The sequence below is a fragment of the Chrysoperla carnea genome, chromosome X, assembly GCF_905475395.1.
Source record: "Chrysoperla carnea chromosome X, inChrCarn1.1, whole genome shotgun sequence".
In the NCBI taxonomy this organism is placed as follows: domain Eukaryota; kingdom Metazoa; phylum Arthropoda; class Insecta; order Neuroptera; family Chrysopidae; genus Chrysoperla; species Chrysoperla carnea.
In genome coordinates, this window is record NC_058342.1 from 16,906,760 (window position 1) to 16,919,128 (window position 12,369).

The following is a 12,369-nucleotide window of genomic DNA, read 5'->3' on the forward strand; positions in this document are numbered from 1 at the left end:
ACTCTTCTTAAATATTCACTGGTTGAAAAAATATTTATAAAGTAAAGCGGTTTTCCAGATAAAAATAGTTGAAGTTACAATATAATTTCAAGCACAGCGATTATACCTTTTATTCCATCCATTTGAAATTTGGATATGCTGTAGGTACTCATATTCTATCTGCCCTGGTTACTTTTATTTTTCGAAAATCCTGTTAATTTTCACAATTCTCATTGTTCATACTTAGGTAAACTTTTTTGTATTCTACTATATCTGAATGTGACAATGAAAATTGGGAAAATTAACAGGATTTTCGAAAAATAAAAGTAACCTTAGAGTATGAGTACCTATAACATATCCAAATTTCAAATCGATAGATTAAAGGGTATAATCGCAGTGCTTGAAATTCAATTGTTAATTTAACCATTCTTATTTGGAAAACCGCTTTTCTTTATAAATATTTTTTTCCACCAATGAATATTTTAAAGAAGTCTTAAAAAATTATAAAATTTCACGCCAATCAAATAATGATTTCACTTCAATGAAAAATGTGTATAGAACCGTCTTAAAGGTACAAGATCGTTTTTCATATACTTTTGTAAATAAAATTTGTTAGTTTAATCATCTCAGGGTCAATTATCTGCCATACCAATCATAAGTAAATAAACTTACGATTAATATACATATAAACAGGGATTAATTCCTATGAAAATTTTTCATTTTCAAAAGAATTCAATTATATATATATTTTTTTTATATGATTGAAAAGAAATATGATTTTAATATTGTGGAAAAAAGGTAAAAAAAAAATGAAAAATTGAATAACTTAAAGAAAAATTAATCGCTTGTGTTTTGGTTTTGAAAAATTATACTGAACAATATCAACTACGAAGTAACGGGATAAATTAAAAGGCAAAACGAAAAAATAATAAACGTTTCTGTTGATGTTATACACATGTTTACAAAAATGTGGAAACGTAATTTTGTGAAAGATTTGCAAATTTGACTTGAACCTGGATTTATTAATCAACAAAGTTTGTTTTTTACAATATTATTTGAAAATATGTTACCAACTACGGCTGAAGCGTGGGATAAAATATGTACAGAAAAGAATCTTTTTTTAGAAATTTCAATTGATTTTTAAATAATCTTTCAACTAAACTCTATCCATCCATAGTCAATAAAATGATTCAAACAAAGCTAATAAAAAATTTCTGCCATCTATTGAGCAGAAAAAAAATGAAACTTAAAACAAATGAACATATATATCAAAAAGTATAATTAAATTAGGTTAGGCTATGATTTAATTAGGTTAGGCTAATGGGCCTTCCATCAATAACTACGAAAATATGAAGGATTTAAATTTCCAAATAGAAATAAAGAAAAATAACATTTAGTGACGTCATAACCTACAAATGCCACAGAGAATACATTTCAAAAGTTTTTTTGCAAGAATAAGATAGAAAAAAGTTAAACAAACAATTAGCTGAGCTAATTGTTGAAATACCCTGTATGGACAGTGTTGATTATGCAATCGTTTGTTTTTTTAACGTCATGTAAGTAAAATAAGATAGAATCTTTTAGATAGCCACACATATAACTGATATCCCCATAGCACGTACTATATAATTTGCGCCCTCACGAGTAAACAGTGATGCTTACGAAGAAATGTTTCAAACAATAGTTGAAGCTGAAGTTTTTATAGCAATGTTAGGGCGTAAAAAGTGAGGCCGATTTCGTAAATAAGAAACAAAGGTAAATTTGGTCTTGGGTCCAGAGAACCCATTTTGTAAATCGTTAGATAGTACAAAAGTTTAAATGTAAAAAATGTTCCTTATAAAAAATATAAACAACTTTTGTTTGAAAACATTTTTTGTAAACAGCACTGTCTAGCATGAGGGAGCATGTTAGAAACATTATAAAGTATGTCAAGCATCTGTAAAAACTAACAAGTTTGCCCAATAAACATTATTAAATTTATTTACATTTATGATATTTTTTCGTTCAAATTATTTGTCTAGCGTGTATTTTCCTAAGCGGTACATTTTAAGACCGTGAGTATATTTTTCGTCAAATCTAGACATAATAAGCTTGAAAATGAGGGGTAAGTAAATCATGCTATAGTAATCTTATATATAAAATTATCGTGTCACGGTGTTTGTGGTTAAACTCCTTCGAAACGGCTTGACCGATTCTCATGAAATTTTGTGTGCAAATTGGGTAGGTCTGAGAATCGGACAACATCTATTTTTCATCCCCGTAAATGTTAAGGGTAGTTCACACCTAATTTTTTTTAATTTCTAGATAAATTTTTATTTTTATATTTTTTTTATGATTACAGCATTAGAAAATACATACAACCCTGAATTATCAATCCCTATTTTTCATCGCGATTTTTATTCTTAATAATTTCCTTCAATTATGATTTTTTTTATCAATTCAATTAAATCTTCCGATTTCGCCGGTCGATAACCGATCAACTATCAATCGATCAGTTATCCCCGCTGGATGTCTACCGCTGTCACCTCTCATCCAGCAAACATCACGGAGTAGGGATGAGAACGAAGCCGGTCTCCTGTCTTACTGACTATACAGTTTTCGGACATTTTCTTTTGGTTTTATTTGTGTATCGATCGTAGCAGTGATTGTTATAGATGTTTAGATAGCTATCAAGAATTGTAATTTAAAATATATTCGTTACTTTAATAAACATTAATTTATTATCCCAAACAAAGCATACTTTTATTGTTTATAACGCTTTCGATTATAAGTACATCCCCGAACACTTACAGTTGATAGTTATTTTTATTGAACTAAACAAGTGTTTCCTAGAAATGGTATATATGGCAAAACAACGTTTGTAGGGTCAGCTAGTAATATATAGGATTACACACAAGAAGTTTGACATTGTAAGTAACTTTTTGTTTGAATACACCCGTAGCCACTAGAAGGGTTAAATTGAAATGTTAGTGTCCCCCACAAAATCATATGACATAGCATTTGGAAAAATAGATACTATAGACTATAGAGTATTTATTATTGCTTGGGCTAACAGTATGTTTGCCTTAAAAAAAATTCAAAAGAAACTCGGGTATTAATAAAAGAAATTTGTAAGTATAAAATTTAAAAAAATTTGAAGAGAAAATAAAACGATTGGTAATTTAAAACACCTTGTTTTATTCAATTGCAAAAATTTCATTAAAAAATATTTATGTTTCCGGGTAAGAGACGTGTAAAGTGCTATAAAAGTTAATCGTACGAGTGCTTTTTTTGATTGTAATTCAAAGCCAATAATTATAATTGTAGATAAGTGGTGCTTATCATACACACAAATTTTATGTAAACATTTGTAATAATTGTATTATGAATTAAAAAAGATTTACACAGTTTTTTTTAAAGAATTAAATTAGATTAAATTTATTGTAATATCACTGATAACACTCTTTTTTAAACAAATAAAATAGCAAAGATTTGTTCAAAATATACAATTAATGTCCTTGAGGTCAACATACGTCACTTTGTTTTTATACCATGTATATAAAATATACATAGTATACTAAGTTTAGTCCCAAGTTTATAACGCTTAAAAATATTGTTGCTATGAACAAAATTTTGTTATAGTTGTTCATAAAATCACCTAATTAGCCCATTTCCGGTTGTCTCTTTATCTGTAGTCTAGTCATCACGATAACACAAAAACAAAAAAAGATATCAAGCTGAAATTTTATAGCGTGCTGAGAATGTAAAAGGGGCTATCTCATTTTAGTATAGGTGTTCATAAAATCACCTAACTAGTCCATTTCCGGTTGTCTGTCTGTTTGTCTGTAGTTTGTCTGCCGTCTGTCCGTCTGTCATCACCATAACTCAAAAACAAAAAGAGATATCAAGCTGAAATTTTATAGCGTGCTGAGAACGTGAAAGTTGAGGTCGAATATCAGTTATATATGTGTGACATGTATGTATGTGTAATGTGTTAGAGTAATCAACACTGTCTATACATGGTGTTTCAACATTTAACTCAGTCAATTGTTTGTTTTTACTTGTTGATTTTGAAGTTAAATAATACATTATGATTACAACTGGTAAAACCAATAAGAAACGTAACAACTGATTTCGGTAGGCAGATAAACGATTTTTGACACTGAAAAAATAATTAAAATAATGACAACCTCCTCCTAAAATTGGCCGTTTCATATTAAAATAAAGTAAAAATACTTTCAAACAATTTTTCCTAATGATTGGAACAGTACAGCTAAATATAAGTATTTACAAAAGAATGGGATTGAATTAAAACATGAATTTATTGATACAAAATCACTGAAGTTAAATAAACAAAATCGTTAATTCTATGAAAGAGAATGATTTTAGTTTAAAGTCATGAATTCTATCGATGGAAAATATTGTACTTAGTTGGAGTATATAATCGTGTAAAGCAAGGAAATAGGCGAATTAAAAGAAAAATTTTTTGCGTTTACGTTTGTATTACGAGCACATACCTGTCATGTCTAATCAATGTGCGATTGTGTCAACTACATGAAGATTGTTGTAACTAATTTACAGAGAGTTTGAAATAAACTTATTGATCATTTTTATAATATATAACATATTTATATACATACATAACAACAATATTAGATAGATGTTAAGAATAACTGTCCTTGGATCCAAGTTAGGATTGCCAACTTTTTTTGGCAAAAAAAAAACCGTATCAAATTATTTAAATAAGAAAACATAAGTATTTGAAAGAAAAAAAAGTATTTTTCAAATTTATGTTTTAATAAATTGGGTGCTTTTGGCACATGATATTAATTTTTTCATTATCTTGAAAGTCTCAAAGATAGTTTTACAAAGGAGGGAACAGAGAGAAAATAAGTAAAATTTTTTTTTTTATTTGATAATTGTTATCAAATGCTTTTGCCATTATATATTGCCATTTGTCAACAGTTTTTTTTCTCTAAAAATTGTTTATCATTATTAAAAATAAATTTCGATTTTTGCGAAAAAATATGAGGAGTAGTTCTTAACATTGACTACAAACCTACCAAATTTGGATATGCACCGATGTCTCCTCTTGCGAATATAAAATAAAAATGGTAAAATTTTTAAAAAAAATTTGATATTTGACGCCATTTTGTTGGTTAGACATGTTGCACCACTCCGCGAACGTTTCGCTTCCCGAACTTTTAATCCATATAACAGCCTTTTTTGCTTAGTTTTACTCCAGTAGACTGATCTGATTTCTGAATATTTGTAAAATTAAATTTTTCAATTTTCGACTACATAATTAATTATGAAATAAACAAACGATCCCAAACTTTTGATATTGCATGTACATAATTAAAAAATCTGGCAGTGTGCCTTACATTGATTCTATTTTTAGCACAAGCCACGTGTAAGAACCCCTGCTCAGTGTATTATACTTGTTTGTCTTATGTTTTCTATATAACATATATATATTACTTACATACAGGAGCGCATCAGCCCCCTATATGTGTGTAGAGAATCAAACAACAACAAAAAAATAACATAATCTTTACCAAATGACAGGATCGTCTTTAGATAATCGGCGGTCGAGGACTATCAACCATGCAGTGGATTGCCACCCGTTTTGTTGCTGGAATAATTATACTCCAGAGAGGGATGTTACTAGGAGCTAATTTGGCTACCCATTAGAAATCATTGTTTAAAAAAAAAGTCCGGTCGCCAAAACATAAGTTGGGGGACTAAAGAGTCCAATTAGAACGCCTCAATCCCATCAATAATGCTCCTTTTTCGCAGTTGGAGTAGGTATCGTCCAGGAAGAAATGTTACTACAAGCTCATTTGTAACTCATTTTAAATCATTCTCTTCGAACAAAAAGTGAAACCCCAGTCGCTATAAAGCAAGCTGAAGCCTATTTTTGGTTGGAAAAGTTATTGTCCAGAGAGAAATGTTACTAGGAGCTAATTTGATGACTCGTTTACTAAGAATCAGCCTTCTTCGAGGCAAAATTAAAACCTGCTTGTTTTTTTTTTTTTGACTGATCTTAAATTTTTTCTCAGGTAGGGATGTTTTTAGCGAATGAAAACTGTATGACAACTGAGGTCAAAACTGATTAAAGCCTCGTTGGGGATTATTAACCATTATCTCAAGTATGGAAATGATCGTTTTAAAATTAAGTGGGAGATACTGACTCAATTTCGCGACTGTCATATTGAGAAGTCCTAAGGTATGTATTTTTAATACAATTTTACGCCTGCTGGAGTTTGCTAATGTATCCAATTTCTGTAAGACAAGCGTCTTTGCTTACACGGCTATTCTCTTTGCTACTATAATTAACTTAATATAAATGAACAACAAACTTTTTTCAGGTTTTGCAAACCAATTCTGACCAAACCTTGGGCAAGGGTTGGCAATGCAAACCATGATTTATTAGCCTCGAAAGACCTATCTTGTAAACCATTAGATATAGAACAAAAGTTTAAATATAAAAAATGTTCCTTATAAAATAAATAAACAACTTTTGTTTGAAACATTTTTTCGTAAACATCATTGTTTTCCCGCGAGGCGGCAAACTATGTTATTCATTTTCTCCAAAACTTTAAAAGACAGTGAGATGAAAAATTTGTAAATAGCTTCAACTAGTCAGCCTTATGAAAAATTTTTGAAATAAACGAAAATACTTTGCAAAATTTTTGAAATACAAAGTACTGATATTCAATATCTACACAGGGTATTTCAACAATTAGCTTAGTCAATTGTTTATATATATATTCAAGTTATGTTATTTTCTGTGGCACGAAACTGTGGTCGCAGGTCGCCCCCGGGGTAAAGAAGCGAAACTTCCTTGTCAACTAAGCGAGTAAGCAAATTTTAAGTTAGCTAAAATAGGCAAATTTTTTCCTTTATCACCTGTACTATAATATCTACCAACGGAATCATTTAACCCGTATCTACGGATGGTACGTGCGTATGTGACATTAATTCACACTAACATATGTATGTTATACATTAAAATTGTAAAATAATGTTTTTTGATGAGTTTTTATTTTTTGTGTTTCGGCTTTATTTTTCAGTGTATGTGTAAAGTAAATACAGTCAAAACGATTTATAACGACATTGAAAGTTCACACAATTATGATTGCAATATTAAATAGTGGCAGAAACGAAGCAATGAAGTTTGCAAAACAGTTAGTCGGATTTGAATGCGGTTTTCGGCAACCGATTCGTGATAGCGTCAGGAAATTTTGTGACCTAAATTGATTTATGGGCATTAAGGAGAACGCATATACAAGTAAACTTTTTAATACCCCTTACGGAGTTAAATTTATAAATTTGAGCTGTTAGAGTTTGCGTGTTTTTGCCAAGGTATACTAAGTTTAGTCCCAACTTTTTAACGCTTAAAAATATTGATGCTATGAACAAAATTTTGGTAAAAGTGTTCTTAAAATCACCTAAATAGTCCATTTCCGATTGTCTGTCTGTCTGTCGTCAGTCTGTCGTCTGTCTGTCCGTCTGTCATCACGATTACTCAAAAACGAAAAGAGATATCAAGCTAAAATTTTTATAGCGAACTGAGGACGTTAAAAGTGAGGTCGAGTTCGTAAATGAGCAACATAGGTCAATCGAGTCTTGAGTCCGTAGGACCTATCTTGTAAACCGTTAGAGATAGAACAAAAGTTTAAAAGTAAAAAATTTTAGTTTCTTATAAAAAATAAACAACTTTTAAAAACATTTTTTCGTAAACATCACTGTTTACCCGTGAGAGTACAAATTATGCGCAAATTGTATAGTATGGGTATAATATGGGTATATCAGTTATATGTGTGTGACATGTATGCACGTGTAATGTGATAGAGTAATCAACACTGTCTATACATGGTATTTCAACAATTAACTCAATCAATTGTTTTCACTTGTTAATATGTAGATCCTCAATTGAAGTGCTTTTTAAGGTATGCTTTATTAAGTAACAAAATTAATTTCTGTGTAAATTTTAGGCATCGATATTTCGAAAAATTTTACTCTTAACTTTCGTCTAATTTTCCAAGTTCTAACAGAATCCACTCTGAAAATTTAAAATGGAAGTCTCAAGTAATTTCATACATCTTAAACGAGATAGTTTATTTTAATCTATAGACGATGTCGTTAAAATCTATTTTGACTATATCATGTTTTTTTGGGTGGAATATTTATTATTTTTTGTTTTGGCTTTATTTTTCTCCTGTGTGTGAAGTAAATAATAAATATTGTAGTAATTCATTTGGTAATTAAAATCATAACGGAAAAATTATTTGGGATGACAGAATATTTTATAATTATTATGATTATGTTAAAAGATTTTCTAAATAATACATCAGAGATTTACAATACATGAATAATAAAGAGGATGTTTGATAATTCGATATATTTTTTGAAAGGATAGATCTCACTGGAAAAAAAGGATCCTTGATTGAAAAAACTTCATTGTGAGTATATTAAGTTAAGTTCCAAATTCGTAACGCGTAGAAATATTGTTGATACAACCAAAATTTTAGAAAAGGTAATAAAATCACATAATTAGGTGCATTTCCGATTATCCGTCCCACTACCGACCGTAGGAGATATATCAAAAGTTTAAATATAAAAACTGTTTCTTATTAAAAGTAAGCAACTTTTGTTTGTAACATTTTTTTTTTAATTTCACTGTTTTTCCGTGAGGGTCCAAATTAGGAGAACACTTAAGTTTCCATTTTCTCAAAAAGTATACAAGAAAACGCGTTGAAAATTTGTAGGTAGCTTCAAACAGTATTTATTCTACTTTCATACAAAACCCGTCCCATAATATTAAGAAGGGTCAGTTTTCGAGGTAACATTATTTTTGTATACCTGTTAAATCAAAGCATGTATGGATCTTAAAAACGGACTATAGTATTTTGTACGTCAATTACAGAATAAATAAGATGTCGAAAAATAAATAGTACCTTATATTGTATGAATAACCTGTCAAGGTAGGTACCGAATTAAGAAAATGGAAAATCTAATTTGTTATAAAAATTTCAGTTTCTTTAATTTTCCACAAAATGGATTTCTGCTTTTTTTTTCTCTAAGGCTAAAAATAACGAAAGAAGATTTTATTTTATGAGAGCAGTTTAAAGTCAAAAGTATCAATTTTGCTTTGATAGTTAAGGGATCTTGCTAGTTCGAAAAAAAATTGTTTTTTGCCTTTTTGTAATATTTAATGTATTTAGACTCCACAAAAGGATGTAAAGAAGGTAATGAAGAACACATACGGCGGAGTGAAGGAGAATAACGAATGGAGAATACGATACAACACGGAGATAAATAACATTTTGTAAGATCAAGACATTTTCCGTTTCATCAAAGCTTGCAGAATTGATTGGTTTGGTCATAATACAACGCATGGACTACTCCTAAATGTTTAAAAAAACTACTTAATGCCAAAGTTTACAACACAAAGAGAAGAAGGAGGTCCGAAATGAGATGGATGGACAATATCACGGATGATCTCTGAATTATGAATATCAAAGGTTGGTGTTATGAGGCGAAAAACAAACTGTTGTGGAGGTCAATTGTTGAGCAGGCCATGGCCCATCCAGGGCTGTAGTGCCATTTGGTCAGGTCAAACACCAAAAATTAAATCAACAGGCCATTTTTTTGTCAAAATTTTAAATAGCGTACAAAATTTAATACACACATTACCATAATTTATCATAATAATTAACTGATTTTATAACAATTAATAATACACAAAAAACTATTACAAAAAAAAAAAATTGTATTTTGACCATTTATTTAATTAGTTATTGTTGTTTTAATTCCTATATTATCGACATATTATACTCTTCTGTATCACAATGAAAATAATAGATTTGGCAACGTTACAACGGTTTAAAATTCCGAGTTATGGTTCTTTAAAATTTTCGGAGTCGATTGTCTATTTTATAAAAACAATTTTTTGTGATATATTAATTAAATTTGTCAACGACATCTGTTATTGATTTTTGAAGTTATCATCCTAATGAAACATACGGAAATTAAAATGTGAAATGTCGCCCTATTAGCTCAGTTGGTTAAGGCGTAACCAATTCCGTCCGCGGTATGCTAAAGGTAGCGGGTTCGGTTCCCGCCGTCGCAACATTATTAATTTAATTAATAGTTGTGATGGGCTGGCTGGTGTAGTGCATGGTATATGCATGAAGTAGTTGCACTCAGCCTCTGAAATTGAGGAGCTGATAAATGAAATGATCAGCGGAAAGGTGGTAAAACACATATATGGTATTACGATGGGCTCTATAGCCTAGGTGTGTCCTTCGTGGACAGCCAATATAACCTAACCTTATCTACAATGTGAATGATGATTAATCGTAAATATTTGTTGATAATGATCGATTAAATTTTTTTTTTATATATAAATTCTTAAACTTTAAGCTTTTTTTTGGTGCATTATTATGTGAACACAGTTTTTTTGGAAACATTGAGTCAATGTAAGAACTACGATTTTTAATTTTCAATATTTCATTAAAAAAGTCGATAAGGCATCCTCAAACTTGAATAAAACATTATTTAGATGCTTATCTTTAATATAATAAAAGGCTAACTGTTCTTTTATTTTTATGTTTAACCACTACCTTAAGATTTGACCGGCCACGCAGCGTAAGTTCTCAGTGGGACTCTTATCGCTAGTCCGTCTCTGTACACCATGTGTCCAAAGCTGCGGTTACAGTTATACGATAAACATAAATAAAAACCACTTTTTATGAATCACCTAATACAAAAATATACACATGATAAACAAAATAATTACGTGAAAAACCTAATAATAAATATTATGGTAATGAAAATAATTATGAAAAATACATTTTTAGAATCTTGAACGGATATTTTTGGTACAAAATTATTTTTAATATTATATTTAACTAAGAGGTACATCAAATATAATAATAAATGAAGCTGCATTTAGCACATATAACGTGCCCTTTTCGTTCCCGCCACAATAATATCCACCAAACACCGACCGACCGCCAATTTCAAAAATAAGTTTTCAAACATATAAAAGATCTTCTCTAATAATAAAATATATTGGAATACAGAAATATACTTTTTAAAAATATATTTTCGTTGAGACGGATAGTTGAATGCTTAAAAGATACGGGGAATTCATTATTCAACTTATTAAGCAGCATATCAGCCCCAAAGGAGTTTCAACGCTCTAAATAAATATTTTACCGAATTTTCTTTTTAATTTTTTTAAAGTGTTTTTCAAAAAGAAAAATATGTTGTGAAGTGATTTAATTTTAAAGTGCTTGTGAATTTTTTTGTGTTTGTTCGAGACGCCTATGTGTTTCTTAGAGATAAGATTAAACCCCTTCGTATCAAATGTCAAAGATCGATATAAAGATTTTCACTATAAAAAAAATTTATATGCAAAAAAAAAAATTCTCTTGGATCAACGGTCAATTTTTTTTGTTTTGTTTTGATCTTTCAAACCTGAAAAGTTAAAATTTGAAAATTTTTTGTTTTTTAATAATTTTCTAAGGCAGTTATGACGCAACTTTTGATTCTTCGAGTATATAATGTATATAATATTATAGTATATAGATATATTTGTAGGGGGCCATACTTGTTCACAAAACAAGATCATTTTGTTTTGATGAAAAACAGGGCTGTACAATATAATGCATTTGTTGAAATGAATTTGTTTAAAATTTAATTTTGATTGACAATGTACAATCTAAATTGTAATTGAATTTCCAAACCGATAGGATATACATTTCCATTCATTTTTAATAAGTAGAATTATTATATATTCTAAATTTAGACCGATTGGGATTTGTCTCTAACTTATTATTTATTTGTACAGAATCTGTCACTAAATATTGGTTAATTTGTTACTAATTTGTCAATGTTGTAAACGATAAACCACTTATTGTATTTTTCGGAATTTCTTCATTTATTATAACTTAATACGGTGGCGTAGCTTGCCTTGCAGGGGCTCTGTATCAAAGTTATTTGGGGGCCCAATTGAAACGTAAAGAATTTCTTACAAAAGAAACAGAAAAGCTTGCATTAAATTAAAATAAATATTTTTTGATTATAAGTTATCACTTCCTGCTAGAAGTTGACGCTAGCCAAACAATTCAAATTAAATATTACACACGTCAGGGGCCTTTGTAGCCCGGAGGCTACAGAGGTTATAATTGATACGGCTGTTACGGCGGTAGCTACGACCCTGACTTAGTATTTAATACAATGTGCCCGTTAATTTAAATCAATGTTAGGTTAGGTTATATTGGCTGTCCACGAAGGGCACACTTAGGCTATAGAGCCCATTGTGATGCCATATATGTGTTTTACCACTTTTCCGCTGATAATTTCATTTATCAGCTCCTCAATTTCAGAGACTGAGTG